This window comes from Corvus kubaryi, unplaced genomic scaffold (assembly GCF_017639235.1).
Source record: "Corvus kubaryi isolate FWS band 111438036 unplaced genomic scaffold, C.kubaryi_AGA036_p1.0 133, whole genome shotgun sequence".
NCBI classification, from domain to species: Eukaryota; Metazoa; Chordata; class Aves; order Passeriformes; family Corvidae; genus Corvus; species Corvus kubaryi.
Genome location: NW_024580667.1, coordinates 28020159 through 28031265, shown reverse-complemented (window position 1 = coordinate 28031265; position 11107 = coordinate 28020159). Strand labels below are relative to the sequence as shown.

At 42.7% G+C, this 11107-nt stretch overlaps 1 long non-coding RNA gene across 1 annotated transcript; it reads right to left on the bottom strand.

The window, feature by feature from the left end:
* Positions 1 to 4955: 4955 nt before the first annotated feature.
* On the bottom strand, positions 4956 to 11054 carry LOC121670557. Its single transcript, XR_006018166.1, has 2 exons — positions 10842 to 11054; positions 4956 to 5148 (listed from the first exon to the last, which is right to left on the bottom strand). It is a non-coding gene; the product is annotated as an uncharacterized LOC121670557 (long non-coding RNA).
* Positions 11055 to 11107: the final 53 nt, after the last annotated feature.

Below are 11107 nucleotides of genomic sequence, written 5' to 3'. Positions count from 1 at the left end.
GGAAGATGTGCCAGAGCTTTTACTCAGTGCTCCTCTAAGTCTTAAAGTTCTATGTGTGAATGATAAAATAACCTGGAAGAAGAAAGATTTACATAGATAAAACCATGCCTATAATAAGGTCTTCTTGGTAAGGTATTTGCTTTATTTCACATTTGATCCCAGCTGAGTGAGAAGAACACCAACAGTTTCACAGTACCCCACCCAGACTTTCTTCAAGAAAATCAGTTCTGTCAACTATAGGACCTGTGTCTGCAGGGATTATACTTTTTGATCATATAACCACACAGATTGAAAAGAAAAAAAATTAAGTTCAGACTAAAAATTGACACTGCTGTATATATAAAAAACAGCCACCACTTGTTTAGCGGGAGTAAGCAGAACATCTGGCCTCTAGTCCTGTAGCTGGCTGGTTGAACAGAGTTTGGGAGCACTGAGGAGCTACTGCTGCCTAGGAGGAAGGGAGTGCCCAGCATTAGTCACCAGAAACCAGGTCTGAATCATTACATGGAGTCCTGATTCAGCAAGTTAAACATTGATGCTAAACAGGAGATGGGTCCTCAGCATTCTTCACTGAAGCGGACAACTGCAGCGAAAAGCAGGGGGACACCAGTGACAGGACTGGAGAGCCAGGAGGACGTAGGACTGGCACAGGCCACCTGTCTCTTCAAGGGCTTGGACTCAGGCATGAGATGGTGGTGTGCTGGGGGGAGGATATCCTATGTCTGAGGAGGACAGTGACAACAAGAGGGTGTATGGGGTGGCCCTGGGAGCCTACAGCCACGTACAGAATTTGCCTTCCCCCATCTATTTTTGCTCCCCCTGAGCAGACGATACGAAGGCTCACACTTAGGCCTCCTGCACACAAGAGCAACTGCCCACAATTACGCAAAGCAAATGTGTGTTTGGAGAATGCCACATCAGCAGTCCTCCTAGGGTGCATGGAGGATTAGAGCCAGCCCCGAATGATGTTTACACAAGAGGATTTGATCTGGGCTTCCTAGTGTGATTCACAGGGCTCTGCCCTGCTGGAGTAGCTAAAAGTTAATTCCTCTTGCTTCTGTACTTGGCCCTGGCACTCTGCTTTTTACAGCGACTGCATCGGTAACAGCAATATTGCAGCAGTCATTACAGTCCAATTTTAACACAGATATTTTTAATTGGCGCTTTTTTTCTCCACATATTTTTCCCAACTGTATTTTTTGTGCTTACAAACTTATATTTCAACTGCAAATCCTGCTTCCTTTATTTAGATGAAAACCAGAACACTAACATTTAGAAATACAAAGTTGCCAGCACTGTTTAAACATCCTTCTTTAAATATGCAGGTTTGCAAAAATGAAACTGGTGCCTCTGTATTTTGACAGCTAAAAATGACATTGGTTTCAAAGATATGAAGCATGAAAAGAAATGAAAGGTTAAACTATAAATAACTCAGTTTTCACTTGTCCTCCAGAAACTTAAACAGCTTCCTATACATTAAGCCACTAAGGTACCAACTCATTCATCAATGACCAGGTGTCTCCCTGTTTAAACAGAAGGCCAAGTAATTATTGACAATTGTATCTGTAAAAGTGAATAAAACAGTACAGAGGTGTTTCTGACACTAATGGAACCAGCCTTAATCTGCTATGTGCAGACACAGAGCTTTTTCATCTTGGAGCAGGGTACTGTGTCTTTACGATCTTTGAGCAAAAGTCTACAGCCTGCTCAGTCATTAGATCAATATGCTAGGTGAAATGTAGTAACAGGTGTGAGAATTTCACATAATTTCACTGTAGCACTAGGTTTTGTTGGTTTTTTATTAGGGATAATAGTTTCAAAAATATGCTTCCTCATACCTTTTCTTATGAATTTATATGTTTTCTATTCAAAGCCTTGGTGCCCTCTCTTCCTGCTTTTTGATCAGTGTAACCATTCTGTATCTCAGTTTTCTGGCTTTAAAAAGATACAAGACTCACAAACAACACAAAAATCTAACAAAGCTTCACTACCGAAAGCTTCATTTACCAAAATTTTTAAGTGTTTTGCTTTCCCCATACTTTAGGAGCAATGTGCAGGTGAACTAGAATGTAAATAACTAGCATGTAAATAACCATGTTTTGAGCAGGATTGAGAGTTTAATACCTGGAAGTCTGGGATATGGCCAGCCCTTATTTGGCTTAGGCTTGATTATGATACTGAATGATCTCTGCTTTCTACTTGGCCTGACTTCTGCTATGCAACTTTTTCATTCAGGATGATGGTTAAAGTGCAGGTTATTACAGCTAATTTATCTTGGTTTGCTCTTCTTCTTCTTGAAGATTTGTTTCATTTTTAAGTGTGGTGTGGCTTTCTGGATACTTCCAACACCAGCAGATGTTGCTCAAGCAAGACGTTTGACTCCCCAGATCCATCTGTCATTGTTTGCCCAAATGGTTCCCTGGGGATGCTTCCCTTACTAGCATTTCCATGAAAGTAGGCTGATGGCTGGCTACACAATCCCCAGCCAGGAAGTCCCCTTGGCTGCTTTTCATCTAGTCCCTTTCTTCTGATACGTCCAGCTTTGGTGGGCTACAAGGAGACAGGCCTCCTCTGGAAGAGCTATTGAGTTTACTTGATACACTCCTGCAATCGTGTTGTGTCAAAGTACAATGAGAAGCAAAGGAATATTGGCAAGAGAACATCACGTATAAGCTATGATTAAGACATTAACAGAACCATTATTTATTACTCAATTTTCTATCACAGCAACCTAGATCAAAGGTTTTGTCTTTTATTCCCTGTGGAAAACCTTATCTGGATTGAGTCATACTATTCCGTTTTTCTGCGGAACTCTCTCCTACGTGGGTTTTTCAAGAACTTGCAAATGTACTTTCTTCAGCTCAGCCCTTTATGACCATCTCCTCCCCACTTGCCACCTAAATCATTTACACACAAGTAAGTCTGGATTTTATTGCTGACTGTTTCTTTTGGAGCCACAAGAAACCCATTTGTCTTTGAAAAGCTTAATTTCATTTCAAAGAAATTTTAAAAATGTCAGTTTAGAGTTGCTCTGGTTTTAATTTTTTTTCTTTGGTTTCAATATATTGCCATTTTTACATCTTACTTGAACAATCCAGGATTATGTACTATGAAATATGAAATGATATACCAAGAGTGTTGTTGTCACAAGGAAGAGTTTTCTTCCACTGCAGTGACTAGCAATTCACTCTGTGTCTGTGTACAACTGCTGCATTGCCATTGTGGGAACTGACTACTGCAACTAAGCAAAAGTGCCCATGCAGGGTGGTGCATGCAGTTGCTTATGGTCTGAGCCAGCTGGATGTTAGCCAGACTGGTCTGGGTATCAGGTAGCTGCACTAACCAAGAGCTCAGAGCCGTTGGTAAGTCCTGCAGAGAGAACAGTTATGGTGAATGCACACACAGTGTCACATCGCCACGGTTTCAGTTTTCGTATCAGAGCTGGCCTGCAGCCTGGTAGCTCAAAGTATAAGAGCAGGCAAGCAGGTCTCCACACCCATCCATACAGATACAATCCCTGACGTATGTATAAGGTCTTTCAATATTCCAGAGAGAACATCAGTTCCAAAATGCTGTTTTCTCTGGGTTCTCAGTTCTCTCTGTTAGATTAAATTCCACCTCCACCCTGATGCGTGCCTAGACGTCTATGCCTCAGTTTGGACAGGCAAAGCTGACAGCTCTTGTGTTGCTCGATGGGAAAGTAGCACCTGGAAGAAGAGCAGCAGGTTCTTATTAAAAACAAATTTCTTCCAAAAAAATTAACTAGTTATGCAGGAGACTCAACCCAGGCTTCCTTGGCCCTCCAACCAACCACAGCTCCTCATCCAAGGCAGCACTTCATCTTTCGAATCTTTTTGTACTCTGCTGTGTAAAGACTGGGATCTCTCATACTCAGCCATATTTCAGCTTATGCAGACTGGGATTTGATAGACACTAGATAGAATTTTGCAGGAGAGTAAAACATGCTAGCCCAGTTAGGATGAGCTGGCACTTTGAACTGCAGCAAATTCCTGCAGTACTGGCTATAGCCCATTTGCTCAGCCCCATGCTGTTACTGAAGTGTCTTGCAGGAACTGTGTTAGTCCTGTCCTGCTCAGTTGGTGCCTCTTCTCTCTTTTTCTGCCCCTTTTTTTCCTGCCCTGCCTGGTGTCTCCTCTGAAGGGTGCAATGGAGGACACAACACTCATGAGCTCTACACCCCATCTCCTCAGACCTCACTCTTTTCCTTGGAGCCTTATAGCACAAAAAGGCTATACACAGCACACTTTAAAAGGTGAAGAGATCACAAACAAACACGGAAGCTGAGGGAATAGAGCCTTGAATGTTCATACTGGGGCTGTACTGGGGCTAACCCTCACCCATAAATATCTCTGTAGTGCTTCTTGGAAGCCTTTATTTCCCAGTGTGAGAGATGAGATAATAAGCACTTGGAGACATGTTAAAGTGATGTCAATCAGTTCACATCAACAAAATTTCAGGGAAGATCTTTCCAAACCTACAAGACCATACCGTGAGAGTCTACCCTAGCCTTTGGTCTCTCTCTTTTTTTTTTTTTAAATTATAACATGCAGAAGTGAAAGAGAGGCTTACCCACAGCAGCAGAGAGGAAGTCAAACAAGAGTGAAGAGCCATCATTTATACAATCCAACCCAGAAACAGAAACGAAAGAGACAACAGCAGAGCAAAAGGGAAGTGCATATCTCAGAGCCTGTACACAGAATGCCAGTACTAATGATAGCCTAGGCTACCTGAAAGGACAGGAAAGTCCACACATCCCCTTATTTATACTTCCTATCATAGAGCATATGACTCAGTTAAGATGGAGAAAATATTTAGTGTTGTCTAGAGGGCAGTGAGAATGAGGTAATCATCAAACGCAAGCTCCTCCAGAAGTGAGACTTTAAAAACACAGAGCAGAAGATGCACCACATGCACAGAAAGCAGTAAAAATCAGATTGAACCATTTTCAATTTTTAAGGCATTTAACCAAATTAGAATTTCATCCTGTCTCATCCTGCAAGGTAATCTTCATGTGCAGGTGTCTCTGACTTCAGTCTCCTTTGAGGATGAGGGGCCCAGGCAGCAACCGGAATCCACAGCATTTGATGTGTGCCCTCTTTGCATGCTTCATCTATTGTTTTGTTCAACCTGTACATTGAAATCAACAGTACCTCATAAAAAACGCCCTCCTATGATACAGGTTCCATGAGCATTGGCAGGTAATCTGGGACTGATAAACACTGGCCAGGAATCTCAGATGGAGGTGTCTGTGGCCGAGCTTCTGAATCTGCATGGAGGCAACTGGATAAATGATCAAGTGTGTCGGTGATTTCAAACTTTCCATGAAAATGAGTTGCACTTCAGTCTGAGTATTATCTAGCATCTTTTCACCCAAGCACAGAAACCCTTTGGCACTGGCACATCATTGCAATGCTGTTGGATGTGCTCATCAGAAAAGATAGCAAACAGCTGAGTGTATCGCTATTTTGGCAGAATCCAATTTAATTGAAAAAACAGGTTTCCAGTGAAGTTTCAACACTCAGAAAAGCTTTAGGAACTTAAGGATGCAGTCCTGTGTATCTTTGGGCTGAACAAGATATTTGGTTCATGCACATTCTGTTCAGGCCCATTTCTTTTCTATTTCTTTCTCCTTTCTCTGTTTTTCTACTGCATCAGTAGATTACTTCTACAGTCATGGATGTTTGAGCATGAGATGCCGGCTCTTGTGGCAGAAAATTCAATACACAGGATTTACCATAAAATTAGCAGCTATCTAGCATGATTCTGTGGGTACCATACTATGATACCATGTCAGCAGTCTTGGATTTCTACCAGACTATGATAGAGAGGAGGACTGCATTAGAAAGTTCCAGCTCTGGTGAATCAGTGTGGAGTATGGGTGGAGTAAATATCACAGACCTTGCAGTCACACCAAAATACCTATCCACTACACCTGAAATTGTGGCTGCCAAACATTGGGGGAGGCAATAATACTGTGCTGACAGCAAATGGGACTGTATTGCTGCACTCCTGGGGAATGAATCTGGAAAGTCTGGAGCATACTAGCAAGGCATCTAACAAACACACAGTCAAACAGGAGTAGTTCCCTTCACTGACAGTACTCTTACAAACAAAGCTAACCCAGTTTTGAAGTCTTCTGCTACTCCAGATTTTCAGGTGGAATAGAGCCCTTTGTGTTCTATCTCCCATATTCACTATGACCCAGTGCACAGCACTGCATGGGATAGGGCATGAGGACACTGCAAATGCATTAGGTCAAGTAACAGTCACTGTACTACAGCCACACAACACCCCTTTCTAGCCAGCCTCCTCCATGCCCCCACCTTTTTATATATCAAACCTATATGCCAGACATAACTAATTAGGTCATCCCATATCTGCCTGGCCCACTGTGCCTCATGCCAGGATCACAACAGGAGAGAGGGACAATGACATGGCATTTGAAAGACACTGATGTAACAGTATGGAAACATGAACTGGTGGTCAAATAAATGCTTGTTTCATTTCCAGGTGTGTATCCACAGCAACAGTTCACATCCCAGTTCACCACGGTGATACTACAGCTAGCACTATTACCAGCAAAATATTGCATCATTTCTTTTATTAGAGAGATGTGGCAAACCAAAATCACACAGACTGTAATGGCTTTTATCAAGGCAAAGCTGAAAGTGGGCTCTCATTGGGCAAGTGTGTATTAGATTATGAGCCCTATCAGAAGGCTATCATCCCCTTCTCCAAGAAATTAACTTCTGGATCATTACATTTAACTCCTAAAATGTAAAATTTTTAAAGAAACTAGGGAATTTTTTTCTCATGGGATTAACAAAAATCATATGACATACCTTGGATTTTAATTTAGGTGCATGATCATATGAGTGATTAAGCAAACAGAAAATTGAAGTAGAACAAATAATAACCTCCCCCCATTTACCACTGTTTATGTAGAAAATAAAATAATTGAGTAAAAAGAAGGGTTCACTGAAAATAATTCTTGTAGACAATCCTGAATATTAAAATCCCAATATATCATATCTCCTCTGTTTTCTTCATGCACAAGTTTCACACCACCACCAACATTGGAAATAAAGCCCTCCAATGACTTGAAGCTAGCATGGAAAATGAAGCAGTGGAGGAGTCCTGAGCCACTGGTCCTTAATGCAGGGCTGCCTTCAGCACACAGGTCCAGTATTGGCAAGTAAGACACACCACAGATCCATGGGCTAGTAAACCCTGCTTTAGGGTGCTCAAAAACATAACCAAGTGATGCAGAGCACTGAAATGATGCAAAGTCGTTTTGGCAGCTCAAGCTTATTGAAACATTTCCAAAAGGACAATTTTTCCCTAGCTGACTCAGTAGCAGTATGCGCATTGTTTCTCTGTCATCCATCATAACATTGAGGCAAATGAAGCAATCTAAGGAACGGCAATAAGCATTATCTGGAAGAGTGGTTTTATAGAGAAAGGTTAAAAGAGCTTAATACATCCAGTTTTGTTAAAGCAGAGGTAGATGGAGGCATGTCTCCAGCCAGCAAATGCTTAAGTAATGCAAACCTTAAGGATGGAAAGGAAATACTTGGGCTTATACATATGGGAACAAGTAGGAATAAATGAAAAGAGGGCAGGGAAAGACTGAATATCAGAAAATCTTGTTGGCAGTGAAGAGTAGAGCCTTTGCAAACTTTTCAGAGGAATTTTTAAAGTAATTTAAAACATAATTTGAAACATACTAACAAACAAACTACTAGGAGGAAGTCTGTACTAGCAGAAAAGTTGATTGGATTACACAACAGCCTCCTCTTATCTCCATTTTTTCCTTTGCTTGGTTTATCTTCTACCAATTCACAAAGTACAAGATTTGGCAAAAGCAAAAAGAAAGTAACTTGAGGCACATTCAGGACAGAAATCTCAATGCTGATTTAAGAGAGTTCATGTGCTCTCAGATCCTGAGACATGGACTCCACAAAAATTTCTCGTTTGTTTTGAGTGTAACATCACTTGGATTTGATCTATGTCCCACAGAAGAGGTAACTCCCTGCAGGAGAGACAAGGTGGTTCAACCAATGGATTATTGCTTTTGGAGTCTGTCAGATAATCTCTAGCTAACTGAAGCAGTTGAAGATGTTACAGCTTCTAACTAACCAGACTGTCACTCTCCCCAAAATTTCTGGCTCCATATCAAGGTGGCAGAAAACACACATCTATATTTTAGCAGTTCTGGTTCCTTGCCCAGAAAAAAAAAAAAGACTATAAACTATCAACAAAGGTATCTTACATGATAATTGAATGCCAGCACTTTGGTATGCTTAGGAGGAATATTTTAAACCACCACAGCTCAGTAAATGTAGCAGGCTTTAGGTACACACCTTTTCACTGAGGGTGGACCGACCACCACACTCTTCCGCTATTAAGTTTACTCTGTGCTAGCAGTCATGCTAGCAAAGCTGACAATGGCTGCAGGAATCAGAAAGTCTTTCTGATGTGTTCTACTGTAGAACAGGGCATTTCTTCATCTGATGAGTCAGCTGTTGAATTTTAGTGTCTAAATATTTATATAATTTCTGTTTATGGACACAAATACATTTCCATAAGAACTATATTCTATGTCTTGTCATGGTTTATTATAAGAAGCTTTTTTTTCCAGTATAGAAATTGTTTTTTAAAAACCGTTCAACACATTCAAGCAATACTGCAGTATCCAAATGTTAATATTTATATGCACTGCATGTATAAACAAAGCAACTTGAAGAGTCCCAAATATGTATGAAGTAATATAACCCAGATTAAAGCAGAAATAAATTAATGGAATGCTTTCTTGCTTTATCATTTACAGACATTGGACCATATTGTATTGGTTTTTTCTGCACAGAAAACAGTGGGAGTCCTGGACAAAGATGAAAGGGAGAATACGTACTGTGAGCTGTTTGTTTTCTACTCATAATATCTTTTTCAAAAGACATTCTGTATTTAGCACAAATAAAAACTGCCCATATTTTAATGCTGTAAGGTTAAAGATTCACAGATACCACAACAGTAGGACTCATAGTTCTTCTCTCATTTATATCATGACCTTTTTTTTTTTTAATAGCACAGTTGGCATTTCCATTTTTACTCCAAGGCAGATTTTGCCATGCTTACATCTTAGTTTCATTAGAGTTCCCATTCACTTTAATGGGTAGGATGCTCTACAGCATGAATTACGAGAAAGTCTGGCTGCTTGGTTGTGCAATACTGAATTTGAAATACGAGAAATAGAAAATAGCTGACTTCTTTTTCCAGAAGAGTAATGAGCGTACAGCAGAAGCCCAGTTAGAAGGTAAAATCAAGATCATACAGGGTCCACTGTAACAAGAAAGCACCACCAACTGCTGTTTGTCTTTCTGAGTGCTTAGGTTTGATCGTGCTCTTTGATGTACATACCTAACCCCCACAGAAGTCAATATGTGGGCTTCTGTGCACAGCAGTGATCAAGCTTTATATTTACTGTGGTTTGGGTGGTTCTGAAAACTATGAACAGAGACTCAAGCTCATAAATCATTGATTTGTATATACACATTTTCAGTGCGGTAGTCAAAAGATTATGCAACTTTGAAAAATTAGTAATTACACAGAAGCCTTTGGTTCCTCCTCACATCTTCTGGAAACAGCCACTATTGCTGAGAAAGGTTTCGACCCAGTACTCCTAACTTTCCATTTCTCCCTTGAAAATAAACCTCGTTGATGCTGTGGCCATAGTTCAACAAAACAACCATATCCAGACTTTCAAGGTGTCTTTGGGGAGTTCTCACAATAAAGAACGACTGTGTAAGAGCCATAACAAACGTTACTGTTTTTAGTTAGGCTGTTAGTCAGTCCCTTAGAGGCTCTGGATCTATTACACCACCAAGATCTGTTATGTTGTTGTGACAGATGAAACTCAATGATCTGTTCAACCGCTTCAAACCCAGCGTGACGTGTTAATCAGGTGGTGAAATGAGCAGTTAAGAATGGCACGTGGGTGCATACAGCTTTTTTATTCTAAAAAGCTAAGGCAGTTCTTCAGTGAACAGACTTTACTACAGACTTCTCCTTCCCACGCTTTATCCAAGATGACTTTGGGACTATTAGTCTTGGACAGACAATAACCAGTTCCCATCCCTTACTGGGAGCATCGCCACATGGCACACCTGGTGTAACAGCTTCTGTCAGCACTGCTTCCACGGACCCATTTCCCAGTGTAACCTCCGCTTGACAGACACCAACCTCATATATATAAGGTGCCTTCTCCCCCACTGCAAATTCACTTCATGTGTTCCCAAAGGCCTCATGGCCACGCATGTCACCTGAACAGACAGTGACAGGTACACGTCTTCCCTCAACAGTGGCAGACGCGTGGTGTCACGCCCTGGCTCCAGCACAGGGCTCCACCGCGCCTCAGGCATGCAAAACCTCCCTGTCCTCCGGTTCTACTGCGGCTGAGGGTGCTGTGCCGAGAGGACCGGACCGGACCGGACCGGACCGGCCCGGCCCGGCCCGGCCCGGCCCAGCAGCTGGGGTGGCGGGGATTCCCTCAGGGTGACGGCTATCGACACCCCTGCTGCACAACACTCCAGGCCTCTAGCAGGGAAGATAAGACACGGGAAAAGAACAGGAACACCGGAGAGAAACGTCCCCGTCTCCCCAGCAAGGCCGCGGGGCGCCGCGCACAGAGGGAACTGCCCACCCGCCGCCATCTTGGACGCGGCTGGGAGAAGCCCCGGCAGCCTCCGCAGGGAAACCACAGCGTCCCTCGGCCCTCCCAGAGACGGGGAGAAAAGAGCGCTACCGAGGCGGAGTGACCCCACCTCGAGTAGCCGGCGCTTACAGAAGATCTAAAATCATATTTTGGAAAGCGGAAAAAAACCAGGAAAAAAAAAAAATTAAACCAAAGCGACCTAGTCGGCAGCCTTACGCCCAGAGCAGGCGGGCGGGCGGAAGAACAGCTCGCCCGCACGTAAAATGGCACCTCCCCGCGCGGCCGGGGCGGGGCCTCGCCAGGGGGCGTGGCGGCCCGTGACACGCGCGTCAGGAGCCGCAGCGCGCGCTCGCGGGGGTGTCCGCCCCGCCCCTC